Raw genomic sequence first — 27521 nt, 5'->3', positions numbered from 1 at the left:
TATGTGTGTGTATTTATAAGTATATGTGTGTCTTTATAAGTATATATATATATATATATATATGTGTGTGTGTCTTTATAAGTATATATATGTGTGTGTATATTTATAAGTATATATATATATATATGTGTATTTATAAGTATATGTGTGTGTGTAATTAGTATATATATATATATATATGTGCGTGTCTTTATAAGTATATATATGTGTGTGTATTTATAAGTATATATATATATATAGTGTGTGTATATATAAGTATATATAAAATAAGAATTATATACAAATATATGTATGTACGTATATATATATTTTTTCGGATATATGATGCATTACGCGATATATATATATATATAAATTGTTAATTGTTAATTATTAATTTTATTACCGAAAAGGTTTTTTCATACTGAGCTACCCGGCAAAATTGTTAATTATTAATTTTATTACTAATTGACGATTCCCTGCCCTGCATATCTATCTATCTCTCTCTCTCTCTCTCTCTCTCTCTCTCTCTCTCTCTCTCTCTATATATATATATATATATATATATAAGGCGATCTTTCGGTATATGTCTGTGTGTACAGATGCGCATTTACGTATATGTATATATGCATGTTTATGTGTATATATATCTATACATATTATATACGTATATATATGTGTGTGTGTGTATATATATATATATATATATATATATACATATATATATATGTCACTGATGATCTAAACCAATAGGTGTGCTGTAATTGGTAATCCGTTAGGATCCAAGTTCACAAGGGAGGCATGGAGCTAGGGATCCGTAACAGGTTCCCGATTTAGCGGGTATAAATTGAAGGAAAAGGAAAACAAAATCAAGACAGGACAAGCTTATCTAACCAGTTGAAATATTTTAATTAAAGTAAAGAAAAGCAGAAGTAAATAATGTCTTACAGCTGTTTCTGGGATATCTCAGGTATGGGAAAGAAGCTCGTATATATATATATATATATATATATATATATATATATATATATATACACACGCATACATATATATGTATGTGTCTGTTTGCCCCCCCCCCCCCCACCATCACTTGACAGCCAGTGTTGATGTGTTTAGTTCCCCCGTAACTTAGTGGTTCGGCAAAAGAGACTGATATAAGAAGTACTAGACTTACAAAGAGTAAGTCCTGGGGTCGATTTGTTCGACTAAAGATGCTGCTCCAGCATGGCCACAGTGAAATGACTGAAACAAGTAAAAAAAAAGGAATAAGAAAGTAAAAAAAAATAATTCTTATTGGCATAAAACAACCCCCTCCCCATCCCTTTCTTTTCTTTTTCTTTTTTTTTTCTATGAAACAAATATTTAAAAACTATTTAATATCTTGAGTTGTAAATACTATTTTTTTAAAAATACTGCAAGACTGGAAATAAATGACAAATTTTTGGAATGTTTTCACTATGGTAACCATTTCCTATATCCATCCATACAAGGAGACATCCACCTACGTACCAGAATTATAATTAAGTCACAATTAGTTTGAGTTATATTTAAGACTTAAAAAAAAACTTCTCCCCTCTAAAAATTTTAATCTACATCCAGTCTTGCTTTTCCTTTCATCCTCCTTTTCTTTTCTACATTCCTCTTCTGCATTTACCCTTTCCGTTTCCTCTTCGTTTTCGTTAACATTCCTCTCCTTTCCTATTTTATTGTTCTTCATCCTCTTCTATTTCCATCCCGACTCATCTAACGTAGACCCCAGAGATGGGTCTGGAAACTAACAATGTCTCATCAAAATATCTGCCATCCCTCACAGGGCAAAGCAAACATAACATTACAATACAGCCTCTTAACAAACAACAAATATGGATTTATAAATTCCTGGAAATTTTTCTATATTTCATATAGATGAATGTCATCTATGTATGTACCGTGTATACCATGGAGAATTTTGTTAATATGGATTGAATGAATATATACATCGGCCTTTGAATTTGTTTTCTCCTCTTCTTAATTTCATATTCCTGAAGCTCTATCAGAGTGCTAATTGGTTGAGCTGTATAAAGTGGATACCTATATCACTTACTTCTTCATTATATATATATATATATATATATATATCATCTTCATCATCGTCATTTAACGTCTGCTTTCCATGCTGGCATGGGTTGGACGGTTTGACTGAGGACTGGTGAGCCAGAGGCTGCGCCAGGCTCAATCTAATCTGGCAAAATTTCTACAGCTGGATGGCCTTCCTAACACCAGCCACTCCAAGAGTGTAATGGGTGCTTTTACGTGCCACCAGCACATGTGCCAATTTGTGTGATACCAGCATCTGCCATAACTGTGATTTTGCTTGGCTTGATGGGTCTTCTTCTCAAGCATGACTTAATGCCAAGGGTCTCGGTCATTGCCTCTGTGAGGCCCAACGCTTGAAAAGAACTCAGCCACCTTGCCTCTGTGAGGCCCAACGCTTGAAAAGAACTCAGCCACCTTGCCTCTGTGAGGCCCAACGTTTGAAAAGAACTCAGCCACCTTGCCTCTGTGAGGCCCAACGTTTGAAAAGAACTCAGCCACCTTGCCTCTGTGAGGCCCAACGCTTGAAAAGAACTCAGCCACTTTGCCTCTGTGAGGCCCAATGCTTGAAAAGAACTCAGCCACTTTGCCTCTGTGAGGCCCAATGCTTGAAAGGAACTTAGCACTCTGTTGTGTGTATATGGAACAATAGAACAGCTTGGTCATGAAATTAACGTGTAGGTGGTTGAGTACTCTACAAACAGGTGTACCCTTGACATAGTTCTCAGGGAGATTCAGCATGACACAGAGTGTGACAAGGCTGCTCCTTTGAAATACAGGTACCACTCATTTTTGCCAGTTGTGTATGTGTGTGTGTGTGTCTTTGTGCTTGTGTTTGTCCGGTGTTGGTTTGTTTATGTACCCATAACCTAGCAGTTCAGCAAAAGAAACTGACAAAATAAATATCTAGTTGAAAATTAAGACAAAAAAAAAAATACTGGGGTCGATTCATTTGACTAAAAAAGTTTTTCAATGTGGTGATACAGCATGGCCACAATCTTATAACGAAAACTAGTCAAAGATGTGTTTGTCCCCCCCCCCCCACTACAGTCCAACGACTGAATCAATTAAAAAAAATAAACAAAAAATAGACAAAAACAAACAAAACAAGAATTTGAAGCATCAAAAGAGGAAATGTCTTGTCATGTTTAACTTGGAGTTTGGGAAGACCCCCCTCCCCCTCCGGTGCTTAGATGAGGTGGAGGAGGAGGGGGGGGAGGATTGAGTAAAGAGAAGAGAGCGGAGGGAGTGTGTTGTGTGGTGTAGTTGAGACATTTTTATATCTTGATGGTAAAAGGAAGAAGTGTTGGGATGGGAGGGGCATGGCTGGGAAGGAGAGAATGATAAAAGTAAGGCTGCAGAAGTGGCAGTTGGATGAGAATTATATTGAGAAAGAGAGAGAGGTATTAGAAGCTGGTATTTATTCAGTTTATATTCCAAGCTGAATGATTCCTCCTTTAGCAATATCTAGGAAGCAATTCTAAGTGCTTGGTTTGTGGATAACAGCAGGAGGAGGTTGTGTGTGTGTGTGAGAAAGAGAGAGAGAGTGTGTGTGTGTATGTGAGAGAGAGAGAGAGAGTGTGTGTGTGTGCCTGCTAGCGATTGCTTTATCTCTGTTATCACTAACTGATGTCTTATGCTCCAAGAAAGAGGTTGCTGCTCAGTTTTGTTGATGATTAATAAAGCTAACATCCCGTACAGATTCATACTCTCTTAACGCACCATATACAGATACACAACCATGTACACACACACACACACACACACGCGCGTTGAAAGATATTCACAGATTCCATAAGTCAATGTTAGTAAACATGAATGTGTGTGTGTGTATGCAGGTGTGGCTGGAATCGTTAAGAAGTTTGCTTCCCATCCACATGGTTTAGGATTCAGTCCCCTTGCATGGCATGGCATCTTGGGCAAGTGTCTTTTACTATAGCTCAGAACCAACCCAATACTTAATTGTAAGCAGATTTGATAAATGGAAACAGAAAGAGTCCTAGTTTTTTGTGTGTGTGTGTACCTGCACCTATTGGTATTTGTTTCAAATGCTTATAACAAATTAGACTCCACGAAAAATATATAATAGTGAAACAGTTCTTAACCCTTTTGATACCAACCTTGCTGAAACCACCTCTGGTTCTGCGGTACAAATGTCTTGTTTTCATAAGTTTTGAATTAAAATCTTCCACCAAACCTTAGTCACAATTTATGTTCCTAACACTAGCTTAATGATAACTAAGTTATTTTACTAAATTATTTGTTATATTTAAAATTAATTGAAAGACACACAGAGCATCTCAAACAGAAATATGGTAACAAAAGGGTTAAAATATATAACAGAGAAACAATTCTTAACCCTTTTGATACCAACCTGGCTGAAACCGCTTCTGGCTCTGAGTACAAATGTCTTGTTTTCATAAGTTTTGAATTAAAATCTTCCACCAAACCTCAGTCACAATTTATGTTCCTAACACTAGCTTAATGATAACTAAGTTATTTTACTAAATTATTTGTTATATTTAAAGTAATTGAAAGAAACACAGAGCATCTCAAAATAGATACAATAACGAAAGGGTTAATGTCAACTTTCTCATGTTTTCCTAAATCAAATGGAATTTGTTGAGGCAAATTTTCTATGGCTGGATGCCCTTCCTGTCTTTACCTGTTTCCAAATAACACCTGTGCAACCTGACTCATTACCCCTCCTTACATTGAATGTGTGTGTGAGTATTTGCAGAGTGCTTCACGTAATACATGTGCAGCTAACCATATAAACACAGTTATATATCCTGCATGTACATATACACACACCAGCACACAAAGCTACATAAAAGCTATTCTCTTATTACAGACCCATTGTACATGTTGGTGACTGGAGTGCTGACCCAGTAGAGAGGTTGTCTCCCTTTCAAACATTGTACCCACCACCACTGCTACAATCACCTCCATTACCACTGGCTTCCCAGATATCATTAACAGCACCACCATCTCCACAACCTGCTGCCACCTCCATCAACTCAAGCACCAACACCATTACCACCACCACCACCACCATCACAACACTACAATCATCACCATCACCACCACTCTGTTCCACTTTCAATTATTCCTTGTCCTCGCCCTAGAGATAACCTTTTACAAATGCCAGTTGTAGGATGTGGGGAGATGTCACTAAACTTGAATATTGCCCTTTGTCTCATGCCCTGTGTGTGTCTATGTGTGTGTGTGTGTGAGAGAGAGAGAGAGAGAGACAGACAGACAGACAGACAGAGATGAGTAGAGGAATGGTTGGGGTTTAGATTTAAATAAATTTATTTTGTTAAGAGTGTATTTCAGAATGTATCCTGTATTTCAGAATTATTGCAAAGCTAGGATTATTCAACAGACATATTTCTATAGTCTAACCATATAGGCGTAGGAGTAGCTGTGTGGCAAGTAGCTTGCTTACGAACCACATGGTTCCGGGTTCATTCCCACTGTGTGGCACCTTGGGCAAGTGTCTTCTACTATAGCCTCGGGCCGACCAAACTTTATGAGTGGATTTGGTAGATGGAAACTGAAAGAAGCCTGTCGTATATATGTGTTTGTCCCCGTAGCATTGCTTGACAACTGATGGTGGTGTGTTTACGTCCCCGTGACTTAGCGGTTCGGCAAAAAGAGACCGATAGAACAAATACTAGGCTTACAAAGAATAAGTCCTGGGGTCGATTTGCTCGACTGAAAGGCGGTGCTCCAGCATGGTCGCAGTCAAATGACTGAAACAAGTAAAAGAGTAAAGAGTATTACTGATATTATATTACTTTGGGTGAGATGCGGTGGTCGGGGGGGATAGGTTTACACAAGGCTTCCTTTTCTTTCCTCCACCTCATCCCACTCCCTCCCTTCTCATGCCCTCTTACCCTCTCACCTCCTCCTTCTGTTCTATTCTCCTATGTTAACCCTGCCCTTCTTATTTGCAGATGGTGTTTATAAAGGCCTCCCTCTTTTTCTTTTGTGTTGCATTCTGGCTGAGTAAGGCTGATGGATGTGATCAGCAGAATTTGTTTTCCGTTACTGAGTTTCATGCTTCCATAATTGATGTCTACCAATCTCATCAAACACATGTACATTATTATACAAAGCATCAAAATCATCTCCTTTTCTTGTGTTCCTTATATATGGTTTCTTACACTGAAGACACCCAGAAGCCTACGTCTGTGAGTATCACGTAAGGCTAGAGATGGGAGCCATGACCTCCCTTACAAATGCTAAACGGACACAAATTGTGTGTTGATAGCCAGCTGAAAAAGATGTTTTCCTGGGGCTAAAACAACAGTAACATCGTCCTTTATAGGACTGCCACATTCTGTTGGCAAATAAAATTTACTTTTTCATTTATATACTCTTTACTCTTTTATTTGTTTCAGTCATTTGACTGCAGCCATGCTGGAGCACCGCCTTTAGTCGAGAAAATTGACCCCAGGACTTATTCTTTGGATGCCTAGTACTTATTCTATTGGTTTCTTTTGCCGAACCATTAAGTTACGGGGACGTAAACACACCACCATTGGTTGTCAAGCGATGTTGGGGGGACAAGTACAGAAACACACACATACATATATATATACGATGGGCTTCATTCAGTTTCCATCTACCAAATCCACTCACAAGGCTTTGGTTGGCCCGAGGCTATAGTAGAAGACACTTGCCCAAGGTGCCACGCAGTGGGAATGAACCCGGAACCATGTGGTTGGTAAGCAAGCTACCTACCACACAGCCACTCAGGGTAAGATCAACAAAAAAAGTGCTCCATCTGGCGAAAGATAAATATTATTTACAATCGATATAATCACCATTTCCTCCCATTCTTAGTACTTATTTTTGATGCTTCTACCCCTGGAGGAATAAAAACAGCAAAGTAGATTAGAGGGAAAAAAATCCTGTACCATTTGAATGCAGAACATTGAGAGAGAGAGAGCAAAATGTTTGGGGGAAATTAATTTGGTAATCAAAAAAAATATTAAAGGGAATATGGATATAATATATGCATAAAACATCAGTATGCAAATTAACTGAATGACTGGGTTAACCAATTAACACATATGTGCTCATGATTGAGACATTAATTCTGTGCTAAATTAAACTTTCAAAGCAAAGAATGTTTAGTATTTATTTTATGCAGTTAACTATTAAGGTTTTATTTTTAAAATATTCAAACAAAAAAGAAAAGAAATTGAAGTGAATAATAGGTGCAGATGTGGCTGTGAGGTTAAGAACTTTACTTCCTAACCATAGGGTTCTGGGTTCAGTCCCACTTTGAGGTACTTTGGGCTGGTGTTTCCTATGTCCATAGGCTGACAAAAGCCTATGGAATCGCTAGCACACCAGTCTAAACACTTAGTAACATTTCTTTTAGTTTTATGACCTGTGTTCAAATTCTGCTGAATTTGATTTGGACTTTCGTTGTTTTTGGGGTTGATAAAATAAGTACCAGTTCAGTGCTGGGGGTCAATGTAATTAACTAGCCTTACCCCAACAAAATTTCAGGCCATGCCTATAATAGAAAGGGTTCTTTCACAGGCTGTAGTGTTTGGACTGCAGCCATGTTGTGGCATAATCTTCTGGAGACTTTTAGCCATTGATATTGATTCCAGTAATTTGTCTGGTATTTTTGTTTGTCTCTATTTATCAAATGGCTAAGTCTTCCTTCAGCATAAAAGGATGTAAATTGTACAGAAAAATATTAATTAGTCTGTCATTTACTCCTTCTCCTCCTACTATTCCCATTTCTCTGATTCTTTCTCTCCCACTGTGTGTGAGTGTGGGGGCAAGAGTTATTCTTTTACCCATTGCCTGCCACCAAGCCTAGTATGTGCACTCATCCTGCACCTCTTATTTTAACTCTGTATCTTTCTTTTACTCTCTCCCCTTCTCTTTATATAATGTAAACTGTGACTGGAGAAATCAATCAAGCAGCATTTATTACGTAGAGCTGTTTGATGAAATTAAAAATCAGAAGAAATAACTCAAGATAAAATATTTTTTAAAAGTTTATTTCTTTTTTTTCTAAGCCGATACATCTCAGTCTTAACTAATTATAATTAAAATTAGGCAATGTGGTGGTGGTGGAAAAGATTAGTGTCACCTTTAGCAGACATACTATCAACATGTCATGGTGATAACTGAAGATATGTTTCTGCCTTATTAGAGCTCCTCAGCAAGATATAGTTATTCACTGGCCAAACTTCACATTCACAAACTTCTGAAAGTGTTTTCTCCTTTGTTTCTTTTTTTTCCTTTCTCCCATCCCTTTATTTATTTATTTATTTATTCTGCATCCATGCACAAATGTATTTCTCTACTTGCTGCCAAATTTTGGGGTGAGGCAAGTTGAGGGGGGAGCACTTAGTCCTCTCTCTAATTAGTTCACTTGGCAGAGCACTTTATTCTTCATCACATACATGGAACTTATTCATGCAAGCTTAACTTACCAATTTTATCAATTCTTCATCTTTCTAGATCCTTCCTCTTTGATAACTAAATTCTTGCTTTCCTCATATTAATTCCTCAATATTTCGAACAGGAACAGACATGGCTGTGAGGTAAGCAGTTTGCTTCCCGACCACATGGTTTTGGGTTCTGTCCCACTGTGTGTCACTTTGAACAAGTGTCTTCGACTATACCAAGGCCTTGTGCTTCTTAACTAATTATAATTAAAATCAGGCAATGTGGTGGTGGAAAAGATATGTTTCTGCCTTATTAGAGCTCTTCAGCAAAATATAGTTATTCATTGGTCAAACTTCATATTCACAAACTTCTGAATGGCAGAAACTGAAAGAAGCCTGTCGCGCGTGCATGCGATTCACTGTTACTGAAAAGTGACCAAGGGTGCAAGGAGCATCGTGCAGGTGTTAATCTGAAAATTTACCAAATGAAGAAAGTGAGGGAGTAAGGGGGAAGGTGCAAAAATGTCAAAATTCCGATTTTTGGCAGTTTTCCGTAATCTCCGTATTCGAAAACGTGGGTTTTTGGCGAAAAAAAAAAAAAAAAACAATAATTTGTGAGAAAATGGTGGGGGTGGAATCTTTCCAACTGCAGTCTGAAGGACTTTGTGAATGGCCCGAGGCCGAAATAGATTTTGGAATTATTTTCGTCACCTCATTTGGCCCGTTTCATGAAAACGGTTGCCCGTCCCTTCTGCAGGTGCTTTCGCGTTAGCTCGACTTCGCCACCGTTTATCAAAGACTCAGTGAAACTCACTGTACTGGGATATAAACCCACGCAATTAACCTTACAACGATGCAGTATGTTGTTGAGTGGCGGGTAAACTTTCGTCAGCTGCGTAGAAATAATAAAGCGAAACGAAAACGGAGGGGGCGGCGGTGGTGGAAGTAGGTCTTGTTTATTTACTCCTGTGAACTTTTGTGTGAGATTTGAGTGAAAGGGTAGGTTTGTGCATAGATTTGTTTGAGTTGCAGCAGGAATTACGTGTATGTGAGAAAGATTGTGTGTGTGTTTGCGTGTGTATTCTGTGAGAGATTGTGCATTTGTATGTATGCAGAAGCAGCGTGAAAGGAGAAGTAATAGAGTTAGTGTGAGTGTGAGAGAGAGAAAAGTGAGTATAGGATTAAATGAAAGGTGAGAGATAGATTTAGATAGATAGGTAGATAGTGCGAGAGGGATAGAGAGAGTATGTGTGTGAAGTAAGGTAGGTTATTGACTGAGCGCATAAATATTTTGTGGTGGGAGGAAGAGGAAACTGGTTTGTTTTGGGTTTGTGTAAGCACCAGATGGAAAGTAAAGACGAAAAAAAGTTGTTTGTACGTCAAAGCCAGTCATTTATCCATACAACAATACAATCAATCAATTATTCTCGCTTTCTCACCCTCTCTCTGTCTGTCTGTCTCTCTCTCTCCCCCTCACATATTTCAATCCATCTGGTGGGGAACATACATTAGTTCGAGCTGCAAAACGAAGTTTGTAACATCCAGCGTAGAACCATACTGACTGACTGACTAACTTAGAAAGAAAGAAAAAAACCACAAAACCAAACCATCCTGCACAGACAATCTAGCAGCAAGCTGACAGGTTGAGGAACAACTTCGTTTTCATGCCATATTTGGGGAGCTGAGAGACTCCAACCACTGTCTGTAGAACTGGTATGCAACTGGCTTGGCGACCGGTTTTTGGTGCTTTTTTTTTTCTTTTTTATTCAATCTCGTTGGTTGGCTGGTTCGGTTAGATTCCGCTTTATCCTATCTCTTATAAATGATGACGACGATGGTATAGTTAGTACGAGTTGAATATTCTTTTTATTATATTGATCTTGGTGAGATAAGATAAAAGTGATCCATCTGCTGGTTCCATATTCAAACTGAACAGAAGTTGTATGAGGAGGACATAATTCTTTTTCATTACACATACACACACACACACACACATATATATATAAAGAGAGAGAGAGAAGAGGTGATAGCGAGATATGCTCAGTATAGAAAACACAAAGACGCCAAATTCTTCATCTAGGACTTGGTATCTCCCTTTATATCCAGGCGCTGGCATGGCTGTGTGGTAAGTAGCCTGCTTCCCAACCACATGGTTCCGGGTTCAGTCCCACTGCGTGGTACCTTGGGCAAGTGTCTTCTCCTATAGCCTTGGCCTGACCAAAGCCTTGTGAGTGGATTTGGTAGACGGAAACTGTAAGAAGCCCGCCGTATATATATATGTATATACGTGTGTGTGTAGTTGTTCCTCCACCATCGCTTGACAAAGAATAAGTCATGGGGTCGACAGTGCTCCAGCATGGCCGCAGTCAAAATGACTGGAACAAGTAAAAGAATAAAAGAATATGCTTAATGTGTGTTTGTTGCCCACCACCGTTTGACAACTGGTATTGGTTTCTCTACGTCGCTACAACTTTACGGTTCGGCAACAGAAACCGATAGAATGGAATTAAAATTAAGTACTGCGGTTGATTTGTTTGGCGTTGCCCCAGCATGGTCGCAGTCCCCCCAAAAACTGAAATAAGTAGAACAGAATACATATCAACAGGCGTATAAATTTGCTTTCTGTCTTTGATAGACAAAGTCCCACATATTCAGAATCTATCTTCGCGTCTTCATTCGCCTCCCCCTCTATCTCTTTCATTCACACACTTACTCACACTAGAGAGAGAGAGAAATGCAATATGCTTTCTCTACCTCGTTCATTTCCTCCTCCCCCCTCTTTTATAGAATCACACAAGATAAAAAAATTGACTCAGTTGGGCGTAGGAAGGAAGAGGTGTGGCTGTGAAATTACTTGCTGTGTGAGTTGTGAGGAGAAAATAGGCGAACCAAAACAACTCGGTGCACAAAACTCTTGGCCCACAAGTCAATTTATAACTTCTGCCAATTATAACGATTATATATATATATATACACTCATTTATTGAGTTCTCTATTGTTTGTCTTACTAAACTTTTCTCTGTGTGTGTGGGTGTATATGTATAGATATATATACATACATGTATGCACACATACATATATGCAACTTACATCGGTAATAAGTTCCAAGACATGACGTAATTCGTAAAATGACGTAACATGAAAATTAAAAGAAACTTATCTTATTTTTGTCTTAATTATGGTTTATACATATTTTCACGCGTATTTTTTTTTATTTGATTTCCCTCTTCAGTATTGGTTTTTAGGTATTTTTTTTTTTCTACAATTTTTGTACCTTTAAATGTATTCGACGCGGGCCGACGTCGAGTCGAAAAAGACGTAACTCGAAACAACGCAAGGTGCGTTATCTATCCCTGATATATATATATATATATATATATATAATACAAATAATATATGAGTATATGCATATATACGTACATGTATGTACACACCTACATCTACATATATATATATAGATGCATATCTGGGTACAGGACGTTGCAAAAAAAACGTGGACAAAATGATAAACAGAGTACAGAAAACACACAGGCCACATAGAAAACATTTCCTTCATCAGCTATATATATATATATATATATATATATATATATATATATATATATATATATATATACACACACGTCGTATAGCGTGTGTGTGTGTATATTTATACATATACACGCACGCACCTACCCTGGTAGAAATATGACTTACTACTTGTAGGTGTGAATATTTTAATCACCCCCTCCCCCTGCTCTCTTTTTGTTCTCGTCCCCCACCCATTCTCTGATTGTACTAATTAATATCATACACAATGACATGTGGTTAAACTTCTAAAAACTTAAGTCCCAACTTTCTCCGTTCCTCCTACATAGCAAATCTCACGCCCCCACTCGCTCTGTCTCTAACTATATCTCTATCTCCCTCTCTCATGCTGTCTTTCTCTCTATCTCACTCCGTCTTTCACTCTTACGGTATCTCTCTCTCTACCTCCGACTCTTACTCTCTCTTTCCTTAGTTTTTTTTTCTATATATCTCAGTTTACTCCTTAGTTCCGACGCGAAGTGACGGCTATTTTACCAGCAAAACTGGATACTTAGGAACTAAGGAAACAAACCGTACATTAATATCTATTTATCTTAATAATTAATACGTTCTCTTTTCTACTTTATTTCAAACGCAGCGGAACACAAAAGGTGAGAAGCAATTTAGTCAAAACGTACTAATGCGCCTTGTTACACACACACACACACACACACACACACACACACACACTCACAAAATACATGTTTAATTTTGTCGGACAAAAGAGTACTCGATACCATTGTAGAGATTAATAATATATATATATATATTTTCTATTTTGGTCGGATCACTCTCTTGCTGCTGTGAGTTTCATCCGAGGGTACATACACAGGGTATTCAGACAAGTTTTAAGACTAACTCGACCAACATATAGTTTGTGTGTGTGTGTGAGAGAGAGAGAGAGAGAGAGAGAGAGAGAGAGAGATGGGTTAATTTTTTTTACATGTTTACGATTCTGTAAATAAACATTCTTAGGTACTACTTAGAGAGGTCCCGACGCATCTACGTAACCCTAAAACTAACCCTAACCCCTAACGAGTGTACACTGCAAGAACAAATCGTTACGTAGATGCATTGGGACCTCTATATTTAAGTAGTGCCCGTTCTTATATGTATTAATCTGTCATTCTTTCTCTCTCTCTCTCTCTCTCCAGGCAAACTTGAGCTAAGAGTAGGATTACGTACCGTACTAGGTAAGTATAAAACGATTACTCTCATAAAAGATAATGATGATGGTGATGATAATTAGAGAAGTAATTGGATCTAATTTAGGCACAAAGTTAGCACTTTTTAGGGTAAGGGGTTAGGTCGAAAGCATCGATCCTAGTGTCTGGTAGCGATCACCTAAAATAGGGGAAATAATAATAATGATAATAATAATAATCCTTTTTATAATAGGCACAAGGTTTGAAATTTGGGGGAGGGGGATAGTCGATTACATCGACCCAGTACTCAACTGGTACTTAATTTATCAACCCCCGAAAGGATGAAAGGTAAAGTCGACCTCGACGCAATTTGAACTCAGAACGTAGCGACGGGCGAAATAATAATAATAATGGCTTCAAGTTTTTGGCACAAGGCGAGCAGATTTTGAAGGGAGTGGGGGGGGGGGTCGATTACGTCGACCCAGTACTTAACTGGTATTTATTTTCTTGACCCCCCACCCCTCCAAATAGATGAAAAGCAAACTCGACTAACAATAACAATGGGAATTATTAAATACGTCGCATATAATAAACACTGCTTGCCTTTACACATGAAAATGCTGTATTTTTATTAATTACCCTTGTGGCAAATAAAAACGTTATCATCATCATCACTCTCCATCATTATCATCGTTATAATTGTCTTTGTACATTGAGTTTGCGAGTCATTTCCTTGGGTGGGGGACTGGAGTAATTAAGTACTTGTCATGTAAATTAAAACCAGTTCTGTTACCTTCAACCCCCATCCTAAATAGTGTCCTTGTACCTGTGTATGCAGTAATATTTCATTTCATTCGATTTCTTTATACCCTACCCCACCCCCTGATATATTTTGTAACCTGTGTACTCCTTTGTAAACCCCTATTTTGTAACCTCTCCTTTTCTGTCATTAACCCCATTAAGTCCCAAGGCTGCGAGCTGGCAGAAACGTTAGCATGCTGGGCAAAATGTTTAGCGGTGTTTCGTCTGTCTTTATGTTCTGAGTTCAAATTCCGCCGAGGTCGACTTTGCCTTTCATCCTTTTGCGGTCGATAAATTAAGTACCAATTGCGTACTGGGGTTGATCTAATCGACTGTCCCCTCCCCTCCCCACAAATTTTGGGCCTTGTGCCTAGAGTAGAAAAGATTAACCCATTAAGTCCCACTGTCCTATAAATAGGACACTAAATGAAAACCTTAAATAAGCTATATCACATTGTCTCGGTGTCTTATTTATAGGACATCGAGTATTTCCATTTCTACTTGAAGTAAAGGAGTTTTAATAATTGATTTTTCATTTTAGTCTATTTTCAATCATCTGTGAAAATTTAAAAGTAATGTTCAGAAATTTAATTAGTCTGGGACTTAATGGGTTAATTAATAAAGAAAAAGGTCATTGCTTCATGGATTGGTGGAATCATTAAAGCATCGGAACTTTTAAATATCTTCTTGTGTTAAAATCCTATCAAAACCAGTTTTACTTTTCATTCCACCAGAGGCTATAATATAAAATACGAGTCAAGTTCTGGGATTGACTAACCGATTACCGTTTTTACTCATCTATAAATTGCACCCCTTATTCAGTGTTAAATCTTAGTATGATATTTTCTCCCTTCATTTTCAAACTTTGCCCCATGTTTAAGTGGTACCCCAGTCTTTTTGCAGTTAAAATCTAGAATAAAATGTAACAGTAAATTAAAAGCAATTTGCTCCATCTAAATTTCAAGCCTTGTGTCTAAGTTATAACCAATTTCACCACCATCATGAGAGTAGGAGGTGATGAAGAACACCTTGCCGTTTGTTTTCTTCAGGTATCATCCTCTAATGATATTTTGCCAACTTCAATAACATCTGAGTTATTTTTCTTTACTTCCGCCATTTCATTACTTGTTTGTATATATGTGTGTGTGTGTTTGTGTATCAAAAAGAAATAAAAAATAAGACAACCTACATGCCTGTAACAGATGTATCTATTACACACACACACACACACACACACACACACACACACACACACAGAATCTCTGAGTAATGGAGGGATTGCTTAGATGAGTAACTTCAGAGAAAATTGCTGAAATATACCTGTAAAAGCATTTATAGTATAAAGGTAAATGGATGCTCTTTTACTTGTTTCAGTCATTTGACTGTGGCCATGCTGGAGCACCGCCTTTTAGTCGAGCAAATCGACCCCAGGACTTATTCTTTGGAAGCCTAGCACTTATTCTATCGATCTCTTGCCGAACCACTAAGTTACGGGGACGTAAACACACCAGCATTGGTTGTCAAGCGATGTTGGGGGGGACAAACACACGACGGGCTTCTTTCAGTTTCCGTCTACCAAATCCACTCACAAAGCTTTGGTCGGCCTGAGGCTATAGTAGAAGACACTTGCCCAAGGTGCCACACAGTGGGAATGAACCCGGAACCATGTGGTTGGTAAGCAAGCTACTTACCACACAGCCACTCCTATCGATAACATTTTCTTTGTATCCATCCCACTAGCCAACAATCCTGACACACAACTGTCACCAATTCACAACTTGCTCACATATCATCATCATCTGTCCATTTTATATATGTATATATATATAATATCCATATAGAAAATAGGTGAGAGGTTTATATGCACAGTATACAAAAATGTAGGTAATGCTCAAATGAATTTGAACTCCAAATTCTTCATCTAGGACTAGGGCCACAGCATCGGGAATGGCTATAAAGAAATCCAGATTTTTGTGTGTGTGTGTGTGTGTGTGTGTGCCCCCATATATATTTTTTATATGTGTGTATATATCAATTGGACTGGTTTGAGGAGAAATATCTGCCAAATGTAAATAATGTAAATAATGCTCTAGACTCATCTGACACTTTGTTCTGAAACATATATTGAGTTCTACACCAGGTTATTAGCCTTGCTATGCCTAAGTGAAAATACACACCCACTACACTCTCTGGGTGGTTGGCGTTATGAAGGGCATCCAGCTGTAGAAACTCTGCCAAATCAGATTGGAGCCTGGTGTAGCCATCTGGTCCACCAGTCCTCAGTCAAATCGTCCAACCCATGCTAGCATGGAAAGCAGACATTAAACAATGATGATGATGATATCTATATATATCTATATAAATATATATATACATATACATATATATATACATATATATATATATATATATATGTATATATATAGACATATATATATATATATATATAGACATATATATATATATATATATATATATATATATATAGACATATATATATATATATATATAGACATATATATATATATATATATATAGACATATATATATATATATATATATAGACATATATATATATATATATATATATAGACATATATATATATATATATAGACATCTCTCTCTCTCTCTCTCTCTCTCTCTCTCTATATATATATATATATATATATATATAGAGAGAGAGAGAGAGAGAGAGAGAGAGACATACATTCATTCACGGGTGTATCTGTGTTTTTTGTTTTCCACCAGTTGACAACTTCTGTTGGTTTGTTTATGTCCCCATATCTTAGCAGTTTGGCAAAAGAAACTGATAGAATAAGTACCAGAGTTAAAAAAAAAAATAATAATAATAATAATAAAGTGTTGGTGTCGGTTTGCTTGACTAGATCCTTCAAGGCTGCGCTCCAGCATGTCTTCAGTCCCACAACTGAAACGGGTGAAAGATTACGCATGTGGTCGGAATAACTGACATCGTCTGTCGTAATGGAGAGAGAGAGAGCATGATAGATAGACAGAGAGAGAGAGAAAAGTGTGTGTGTGGAGGGGGATGTAATGGCTATTTGACCATGACTATGCGGAGACCCCCTTCGGTTATGACTGACCATGGGATTGCACCTAGGAAGTCACCCTCCCAAGCACAAGTCCGGGCAAGGTTGTTTATGGAAGACCAGCAGTCGCCCATGCATACCGCTCTCCCCTCTCCACGCCACCAGTGTTATCCAAGGGAAAGGCAAAGGGGCCGATACAGCTTGGCACCTGTGACATCGCAACTCATTTCTACAGCTGAGTGAACTGGAGCAACGTGAAATAAAGTGTCTTGCTCAAGAACACAACACGCAGCCCAGTCCGGGTTTCGAACCCACAACCTCAAAATCGTAAGCTCGACGCTCTAACCACTGAGCCATGCGCCTTCACTTGACCATGACTATAGTGATTGTGTCTGAGTGTGTGGCTCTGGCTGGAATAAGCATTTATTTCATAGTGCTAAGTGATGTTAGCAATCAGGGATTGTCTGTGTGTGGTGGTGGTCGTGGTGGTGATGGGGGTAATGAGTAATAGTGTCTCTGTACCTAAACTAGACCAGTCAGTTGTGTTATTTACATGTTCTGTTATTTAATGTTCTGTGGTGGTGGCGACGGCGGTGTTGTATAGGATGTGGACAGGGTGGGGCCGGGGGATGGGGGTGTTTTGTGTGGGTGGTTCGTTATTGTTTTCATTTACCATTATCATGGATTTCCTTGCACAATGGAGTTTGTTGCCAACGAAGGTCTTTTCACTCAAATATGTGCCTACACAAGCAAAAACATGCTCACCTACCCATATACAGATGTATACACCATTTTGTTATATCTGTGATGTCTGAAATCCGAACCAGCTGATTCGGTGACAGGTTCAATTCTCCTGTTGAACTATTTTTAGTTCATTTACTCCGTTTACTCTTGTTTCAGTCATTTTGACTGTGGCCATGCTGGAGCACCGCCTTTAGTCGAGCGAATCGACCCCAAGACTTATTCTTTGTAAGCCTAGTACTTATTCTATCGGTCTCTTTTGCCGAACTGCTAAGTTACAGGGACGTAAACACACCAGCATTGGTTGTCAAGCGATGTTTGGGAGGGGGGACAAATACAGACACACACACACACACACACACACACACACACACACACACATACATATACATATATATGACGAGCTTTTTTCAGTTTCCGTCTATCAAATTCACTCACAAGGCTTTGGTCAGCCCGAGTCTATAGTAGAAGACACTTGCCCAAGGTGACACGCAGTGGGACTGAACCCGGAACCATGTGGTTCGTATGCAAGCTACTAACCACACAGCCACTCCTATGCCTCCAAACAGTAGTTTGCAATTAGCTTAATTTTGTGAAGTCATCAAATAATGTATATCTTTTATCTTTTACTTGTTTCAGTCATTGGACTGCAGCCATACTGGGGCACCACCTTGGTGGGGCTTAGTTGAATGAAAACACCTCTGTATTTACTTTCTAAGTTTGGAACTTACTATATTGGCCTCTTCTGCCAAGCTCGTAAGTAATGAGGGCATAAACAAACCAACACTGGATGTCAAGCGATGGCAAGGAACAAACGTAAACGTAAAGACACACACACATAACACATATGCAGTTTTCATCTCACAAAACCACTCATAAGTCATTGGTTGGCCTGGGGCTATAGTAGAAGACACTTGCCCAAGGTGCCGCACAATGGAACTGAACCTGGAATCATATGGTTACAAATTTTGCTTTGTAAACCACACAGCTACACAACTTTGCCTTGATCTTGGTTAATTTGTAAATTTTTCTTTTTCAAGACTGGAAAGTGGAAACTTATATGCTGTCACTGATATTTTAACTGTAAATATTTCGTATAGTAGTTATTTCGAAGAAAGAAAAAAATTTTTTTTGTGACGGGAGCACTTTATGTTCCAACCCCATCATCTCTCCTTCAGTAAGTTCTATGTTGTGGCATCTACTGTTTGGTTGCTCGACTACTTCACCAATAAACAGGTGGTAATATTGCTGGTCCTGTGTAGGTGTTGTCGTTGGGGATGGCAGTGTGGAGGTGTCAGTAGTCTTAAGTTGTGTTGCAAGCACTGTGCGTTTAGATCAGTTTGCATTTCAGCTGCTACTGGCAGACAACTTACCATTCGGCTACTAGCAGCAGCTACTTTCAACTATTGCCATAGACAACTAGAAGAGCTGGTATCTTGGAACAGGTGAGGGACGGGCAGAGATGATATATCCCATAGTTCTTTGTAATACTCTTTTACTTGTTTCAGTCATTTGACTGTGGCCATGCTGGAGCACCGCCTCTAGTCGAGCAAATCGATCCCAGGACTTATTCTTTGTAAGCCTAGTACTTATTCTATCAGTCTCTTTTGCCGAACTGCTGAGTTATGGGGACGTAAACACACTAGCATCAGTTGACAAGCGATGTTGGGGGAAGAAACACAGACACACAAACATATACACACACATACATATATACATATATAAGATGGGCTTCTTTCAGTTTCTGTCTACAAAATCCACTCACAAGGCTTTGGTCAGCCTGAGGCTATAGTAGAAGACACTTGCCCAAGGTGCCATGCAGTGGGACTGAACCCGGAACCATGTGGTTGCTAAGCAAGCTACTTACCACACAGCCACTCCTATATAAATTAAAAAATATCAAGTAGATTATGGCTGTGAGATAAGTTTGCTAAATGTAGCCACCCTCAGCTTTCCCCATGGCCTGAAAGCAGCTTCAGAACCTAGCACGTGTGTTTTTCACTGCATCCCTGGGAAGATCTTCAAATGCCTCCGTGATCTTGGTCACCAGCTTGGTCTTGGTGTTGCAGAGCAGTTGGTGTCGTTCTCAACTGCGTCCCATACTTAGTAACCAATGGGGCTACAATCACGGGAATTGAGAGGCCAGAAATTGGGGCTGGTGAAATCTCTGGCAACCATTTCTGATTCGTTCCGCAAGAAGCAACCCTCTCCAGCCAGGGTTTCATCACAGTTTCCAGCAACTTTACATAGCCGTAGGAGTGGCTGTGTGGTAAGTAGCTTGCTTACGAACCACATGGTTCCAGGTTCAGTCCCACTGCGTGGCACCTTGGGCAAGTGTCTTCTACTATAGCCTCGGGCTGACCAAGCCTTGTGAGTGGATTTGGTAGACCGAAACTGAAAGAAGCCCATCGTATATATCTCTTTTACATCTCTTTTACTTGTTTCAGTCATTTGACTGCGGCCATGCTGGAGCACCACCTTTAGTCGAGCAAATCAACCCCAGGACTTATTCTTTGTAAGCCTAGTACTTTGGTCGGCCCTAGGCTATAGTAGAAGACACTTGCCCAAGGTGCCACGCAGTGGGACTGAACCCGGAATCATCTTTTTCAAATCACACTAGGCTGTCTTCAAACAAAATAGACATATTAGGCAACACATATTTCTAGACATAAAAAAAAATGAGATGGCTATGGTTGGAATGTCTAGGATCATAGGTCTATTGAACCAGGGCTGACTTGGCATCATGAATATGAAATATGCCAATACTACATTTGACAATAACAAAAGCAATAACAAACTACCTCAGCAAGATATCTTTCTGTGACTTAATCTGACCTAATTTCTGTTGAGCACTGTGATGGGATTGGCTGTGTCTAAAGGATAAATAAACCTTCACCTGTATACACTCCTGTGATTATTTAAAACAGGTAGTCTGGTCTACATTCCACTGCCTTCTCCACCCACCCATTCATCTACCCAGCAGCTGGGTATAAAATCTGTTCTGTCTGCTTGTCTGTCTGTCTGTCTTTTTTTTTTTTTTCATTACAATGCTAAAATGTTGATTGCTTTCTATACTACACACCTATGTGGAGGCCCAGTGGTTAGGGCAGCAGACTCGCGGTCATAGGATCGCGGTTTCGATTCCCAGACCGGGCGTTGTGAGTGTTTATTGAGCGAAAACACCTAAAGCTCCACGAGGCTCCGGCAGGGGATGGTGGCGAACCCTGCTGTACTCTTCCACCACAACTTTCTCTCATTCTTACTTCCTGTTTCTGTTGTGCCTGTATTTCAAAGGGTCGGCCATGTCACACTGTGTCACGCTGAATATCCCCGAGAACTACGTTAGGGGTACATGTGTCTGTGGAGTGCTCAGCCACTTGCATGTTAATTTCACGAGCAGGTTGTTCTGTTGATCGGATCAACTGGAACACTCAACGTCGAAAGCAACGGAGTGCCAACAATAACAACACACCTATGTTGCTACCTGTATAGATATCACCACACCCTATTGCACTTGGTAAATGCTGCTGCACCACTGCAAATGTTGTCTCACTACTATGATTTATATACACCATATATGCCATGGACACACGACCTAGTGGTACGGGTGTTGCACTTACAATTGCAAGATCCTGGTTTCAATTCCTAAACCGGGTAGTGCATTGTAGTCTTGAACAAGATGCTTCATCTCATGACCTAGTGGTTCAGGTGTTGCACTCACAATTGCAAGATTCTAGTTTCAATTCCTAAACCGGGTGGTGCATTGTAGTCTTGTGCAAAACACTTCATTTCACGTTGCTCTGTGATCTTTTCAACACCTGACATGTGGTACACCGTGCACCTATTCAGGCAATGTTGATTTGATGGCGGGAGCGAGCTAATGTCCAACACATACATCTGATCACTATAAAATCATTTGTGCAGGTCATTTGGCTAAAGCTGAACACTCATCCATTGTCTTAAACCCGCACATAAGCTGACTCACTGCATAGGCCGAGATGAACTTTTTTAGGCCAAAAACATTGGTTTTAATATATCAGGCATATTTTAAGATGGCAGATGTGATAGAATTGTTAATAGACTGGGCTAAATGCTTAGCGGCATTTCATTTGTATTTATTTTCTGAGTTCAAATTCTGTTGAGGTTGACTTTGATTTACATCCTTGGGGTGGGGGTGAGGTTAATATAAGTACCAGTTGATCACTGGGGTTTATATAATCGACTAACCCCCCCCCCCCCCCTTCCACGAACTTGCTGGCTTGTGCCAAAATTTGAAACCAATATGTCAAGTATATAAGCTGAGAGCAGCAGCATCATCATCATCATTATTTAATATCTGTTTTCCATATTGGTAGGGTTGGATAGTTTGACAGGAGCTAGCAAGGTCAGGAGTCACACCAGGTTCCATCATTTTGGCATGGTTTCTATCAGGGCTGTGGAGTCAGTCAGAAACAATTAAGGGGTAGTTGGAGTCGGTAAAACTATACTGACTGCGACTCACAATATCCTTACTCGTTAACGTTTCTTATTTCTTTATTGCCCACAAGGGGCTAAACATAGAGGGGACAATCAAGGACAGACAAAGGGATTAAGTTGATTACATCGACCCCAGTGCGTAACTGGTACTTATTTGATTGACCCCGAAAGGATGAAAGGCAAAGTTAACTTTGGTGGAATTTGAACTCAGAACGTAATGGCAAACGAAATACCGCTAAGCATTTCACCCGGCGTGATAACAATTCTGCCAGCTCACTGCTAATTATAACATAAAGGCCTACTCAAAGTACAAGCGTATGCATATGCTTTATAAGACCACCATCACTTAATTACATGAAGAGGAGTCAGAGTCGGAGGTGCCAATAGTAGAGGAGTCAGAGTTGAAGTTTTTGTTTTGACTCCACAGCCCTGGTTTCTATGGCTGTATGCCCTTCCTAAGGTCACCCACTTTACAGAGTGTACTGGGTGCTGTTTATGTAACACCATCACTGGTGCCTTTTGCGTGACACCATCGCCAGAGTGTTTTACATAGCTTCAACACCAATTGATCTCAAGAAAAACTTTGAAGTTAAAAAATATGAACGAACTTCAACCAAATCTTTGCGAATCATGAATTTATAATAAACATAGGCGCAGGAGTTGCTGTGTGGTAAGTAGCTTGCTTACCAACTACATGGTTCCGGGTTCAGTCCCACTGCGTGGCACCTTGGGCAAGTGTCTTCTACTATAGCCTCGGGCCAACCAAAGCAGCCTTGTGAGTGGATTTGGTAGACGGAAACTGAAAGAAGCCCGTTGTATATATATATATATATATATATATATATATATATATATATATATATGTATGTGTGTTTGTGTGTCTGTGTTTGTACCTCCACCATCGCTTAACAACCGATGCTGGTGTGTTTACGTCCCCGTAACTTAGCAATTTGGCAAAAGAGACCGATAGAATAAGTACTAGGCTGACAAAGAATAAGTCCTGGGGTCGATTTGCTCGACTAAAGGCAGTGCTCCAGCATGGCCACAGTCAAAATGACTGAAACAAGTAAAAGAGTAAGAGTATTTTGCCGAATGTGGTAATAATTCTGCCGACATGCCACTTTAACATGCCTATGTATTAGAATGCGAAATGTCCCCCTCTCACGGAAAGAAAACTTATGAGACTGATATTCGATTCAAGTGCAAAACATTCTGGATTTCCCTTCTTTTGTCTTTGTTCATTGCCTTTATATCCTTCCATAAACAAAAATGTTTTTAACTTTCAATATGTTGTGGGCTTCCATAACATACAATTCATTTAAAATGTTAATAATATGATTCCATTTGTTGTTTGCTTATTATAATTAGATTTTTATGTTACTTTTATGTTTTTGGTCACAAGAGGAAACAGAGAATAGGAGAGTGTGTGTGTCTATGTGAGGGGGTTGATGTGAGTTGACTGCGTTTTAGTGATAATGTGTGTGTGTGTGTGTGTGTGTGTGTATGATGTGAATAGAAATGAAATGAATTAAGAGCAATAATGACAGAAGATTGAGAGAAAGAGAAAGAGAGAGACAGACAGAATGAGAGGGAGAGAGAAAGGAGAAAGGAAGTTATTAACGTTTGTCCTATGAAAGACAGAGAAGAACAAGTAATACAATAGAAATTACATAATAAGCAAAACTGCAAACTTGAAATAAAAGCAATAAAACTGTGACGGGGGGGGGGGAGCCAGAAAACAAGAAGAGCAATTGTCTCTGGTCGGTTTGATTTGTGTTTGTAATGGTTATAAAAAGTTGTTGAAACTTGTTTTCTATCTGTGCCGCTCGCCTGGGGGTGATGGGGCCCGAGGCGGCGGCGGCGGTACTGCTGCTGCTGCTGGTGGTGGTGGTGGTGGTGATGGTTGTGATATGTCTGCTGAAGATGATCTTTAGTGGTGGTGGTGGTGGTGGTGGTGGAAGTGGTATTGCCAATGATGTTGACGGTGACGCTGATGTGGTTGTGGTATAATGTTGGTGGTAGCTGTTCTCATGGGAGATGGTTTTTTTGTTTTTTTTTACAATTACTGGTACTGATGAGATTAGTTGTTTCTTAGCCCCAGGCCAGCCCTGACCTGATTAAGTAGATCGATGATCAAAAACATTCCGTCTGAGCCTGCAGTTCCCAACTTTTCCCACTCCATTGACCTTTTCAAAGCAAATTTACTCCGATTCCATTTCGTTCACATATATATATATATATACATATATATATCATCATCATCATCATCATCTAACGTCCGCTTTCCATGCTAGCATGGGTTGGACGATTTGACTGAGGACTGGTGAAACCGGATGGCAACACCAGGCTCCAATCTAATTTGGCAGAGTTTCTACAGCTGGATGCCCTTCCTAATGCCAACCACTCCGAGAGTGTAGTGGGTGCTTTTACGTGTCACCCGCACGAAGGCCAATCAGGCGGTACTGGCAACGGCCACGCTCAAAATGGTGTATTTTATGTGCCACCTGCACAAGAGCCAGTCCAGGGGCACTGGCAACGATCTATAGTAGTTTTGGCTGCTATTTCTAATTTTCGGCGTGTGGTGAAGCACATGTATATGTGTGTGTGTATGTATGTGTTTGTGTACAATGGGGCTGCATGGCATAGTGGTTAGGGTGTTGCAATCGCAATTGCATGATCGTAGTTTCAATTCCCAGACTAGGTGGTACATTGTTTTCTTGAGCAAAACCCTTCATCCTATGTTGCTCTGCTATCACTTCAACAACTGATGCGCAGTACACTGTGCACCTATTCAGGTGACGTCTATTTGATGGAGAGAATGCACTCATGTACAGCACATAGATTTGATCATTGTCAACAAATCAAATATTTGACAAAGATGATAGTTAGAAAGTAGATGTACGTTTTTTTTTTTTTTTGTTTTTTTACTGTATTAAGAAAATATAAATTATTGAAAATACATTCATAAACAAAGTACAGAAGTGGGAATGGTTATTATTTGTTTAGCTTAGAGACAAGTAAATTTGGTCTAGCCTAGCCTAACCACAAGGTAATTTGACTTAAGTCATGTCTCCTGGAACCAATTAACGACATAGGGTGAGGTATGCTTATATATATATATATATATATATATATATATATATATATATATATATATATATATATATATATATATACTGCCATGAAGCATGGCTGTTCGTACACATGCGTCATACAGTCTGCCTTTTATTCTGAGCGAGAGGCCCTTTGTCACCAACAGAGGTAAGAGCTAGTGCCGCTGGACTGGCTCCTGTGCAGGTGGCGTGTAAAATACACCATTTCGAGCATGGCCATTGCCAGTACCGCCTGAGTGGCCTTCATGCCAGTGGCACGTAAAAGCACCCACTACACTCTCGGAGTGGTTGGCATTAGGAAGGGCATCCAGCTGTAGAAACTCTGCCAAATCAGATTGGAGCCTGGTGTAGCCATCTGGTTCGCCAGTCCTCAGTCAAATCGTCCAACCCATGCTAGCATGGAAAGCAGACGTTAAACAATGATGATGATGATGATACATATATATATATATACACATATATATCTTAGGAAGGAGGGAAGGTGAGTTTGGTGCAGGGGTAAATAAATCGAACGAAATAACATGGTACTTTTTTTTGACACACTAATTTTGTTTATTCGAAGCCAATATGCATACATGCACACATATGTATGTTAACACACACACACACACACACACACACACACACACACACAGAGTAGGCTTCTGCACGGTTTCTGTCAGGCAAATTTCACTCACATAGCATTGGTCAACACCAAGACCTTAGCAGAAGTCGTTTGACTCAAGTTATACACAGTAAGATTGAACCTGTAACCATGTAGTTCTGAAGTGAACTCGTTAATCACATGGCCATTTTCCTTGCCCGTTGGCAGTGTTAGAGTCAAGCTTTTTTCTGTAACTTGACACCGTTTCACAATGGTAAAACATCTGGCAGGGTTTAACTTTAATTCCTGCTGTCTGTTTTTCCTATGTTATTTATGAGCATCAGAATTTGTTTATATAAAGCGTGCATGTGTACTTGAACGAATATCTGTGTGTGTGTGTGTGTGTGTGTGTGCATGCACAGATTTCTGTATATGGCTGACTCTTCAATATTCACCTGATTTTGTGCTGTAGAGAATCAAGAGTAACACGGAAAGCCTTCGTTGCTCAGGTGACTTCTGTAGCACTTGCAGGGAACACATGTAGACACTTACATATACACACACAAATATACAAATACATGTATGTATATATGTATATATATATGTGTGTGTGTGATCATCATCATCGTTTCACATCTGACTTCCATGCTTGCATGTGTGTAAGTGTTATATATATATATATATATATATATATATATATATATATATATGTGTATATATATATATATATATATATATATATATATGTGTGTGTATATATATATATATATATAAGGTTGGAACAAAAATGTAGGCCATTTTTCAGTTGGTGGTATTTAAACATAATTGTGCTTCTTGCTTGACAGAAACTTATGGCATCTTTATCTATTTATATTTTCTAAACGGTAACATTCCAACGCGTCTTTGTGTATAATTACTGTGTGAACAGTTTATTTCTACTGTTTTTTTTTATATTAAAAGTGAAATTGGAGGGAAAATCAAGATATGTTTCCATAATAATCATTTCTGGAAAAGAAAAAAAAGGGATTTACAAACAAAACATCAAATAAGCTACACGCAGTCTATGGAGATGGTCTGCAAGTTTCAGGAGTGGAACTTTTGACTTTGGTAGACCAGGAACATTTCTGCAGGTCTACAGTCATTGATGATGACAAAATCAAAGCATTAATCAGATCACCTGACATGTGATATTGCAGAGATACTCCACGTATATGAGTGTTATAAAGCATTGGAAAACTTTTGGATTCATGAATCACTACTTTTTTGATGCCTCATAATTTAACCCTTTAGTGTTCAAATTAATATGTCAAAAGTAATCCTTATTCATTTACATTTTTAAAAATTAATCTGTTATCATCTTATAGCTTCAAGATTTGAAAGATTTAATTGTTTATTTTTAGAATGACATTGCAAGATATGTGTGAGATACTGGTTCTGGTCAGTTTGAGCATAAAACGAGTAGAATATTTGGGCCGGATATAGCCAGTTTAAACACTAAGGTGTTAATGGAAAAAATGAAAATTTACTGTATTGCGTTTCCATTGCATTTCCACAGCAAATAGGACCC

The 27521-nt window shown here is 39.0% G+C and overlaps 1 protein-coding gene across 4 annotated transcripts in view; it reads left to right on the top strand.

The window, feature by feature from the left end:
- The window catches only part of LOC106872330 (ferric reductase 1), a 62179-nt gene that overhangs the window by 369 nt on the left and 34289 nt on the right, over nucleotides 1-27521 (top strand). Inside the window, exons 1-2 of one of the 4 annotated variants that reach the window (XM_014919276.3) lie at nucleotides 12501-12658; nucleotides 13202-13240. The exons of 1 other annotated variant lie outside the window; for it this stretch is intronic. The gene's annotated coding sequence lies outside the window, so the exon portion shown is untranslated. Of the gene's footprint in view, nucleotides 1-12500; nucleotides 12659-13201; nucleotides 13241-27521 lie in introns of those variants that run through there. 2 more of the 4 variants (XM_052970398.2, XM_089357064.1) reach the window with 2 other exon arrangements.

The sequence above is a fragment of the Octopus bimaculoides genome, chromosome 9, assembly GCF_046866305.1.
Source record: "Octopus bimaculoides isolate indiv1 chromosome 9, ASM4686630v1, whole genome shotgun sequence".
NCBI classification, from domain to species: domain Eukaryota; kingdom Metazoa; phylum Mollusca; class Cephalopoda; order Octopoda; family Octopodidae; genus Octopus; species Octopus bimaculoides.
The sequence above is the reverse complement of the archived record's forward strand: the minus strand, read 5'-3'. Positions and strand labels throughout refer to the sequence as shown.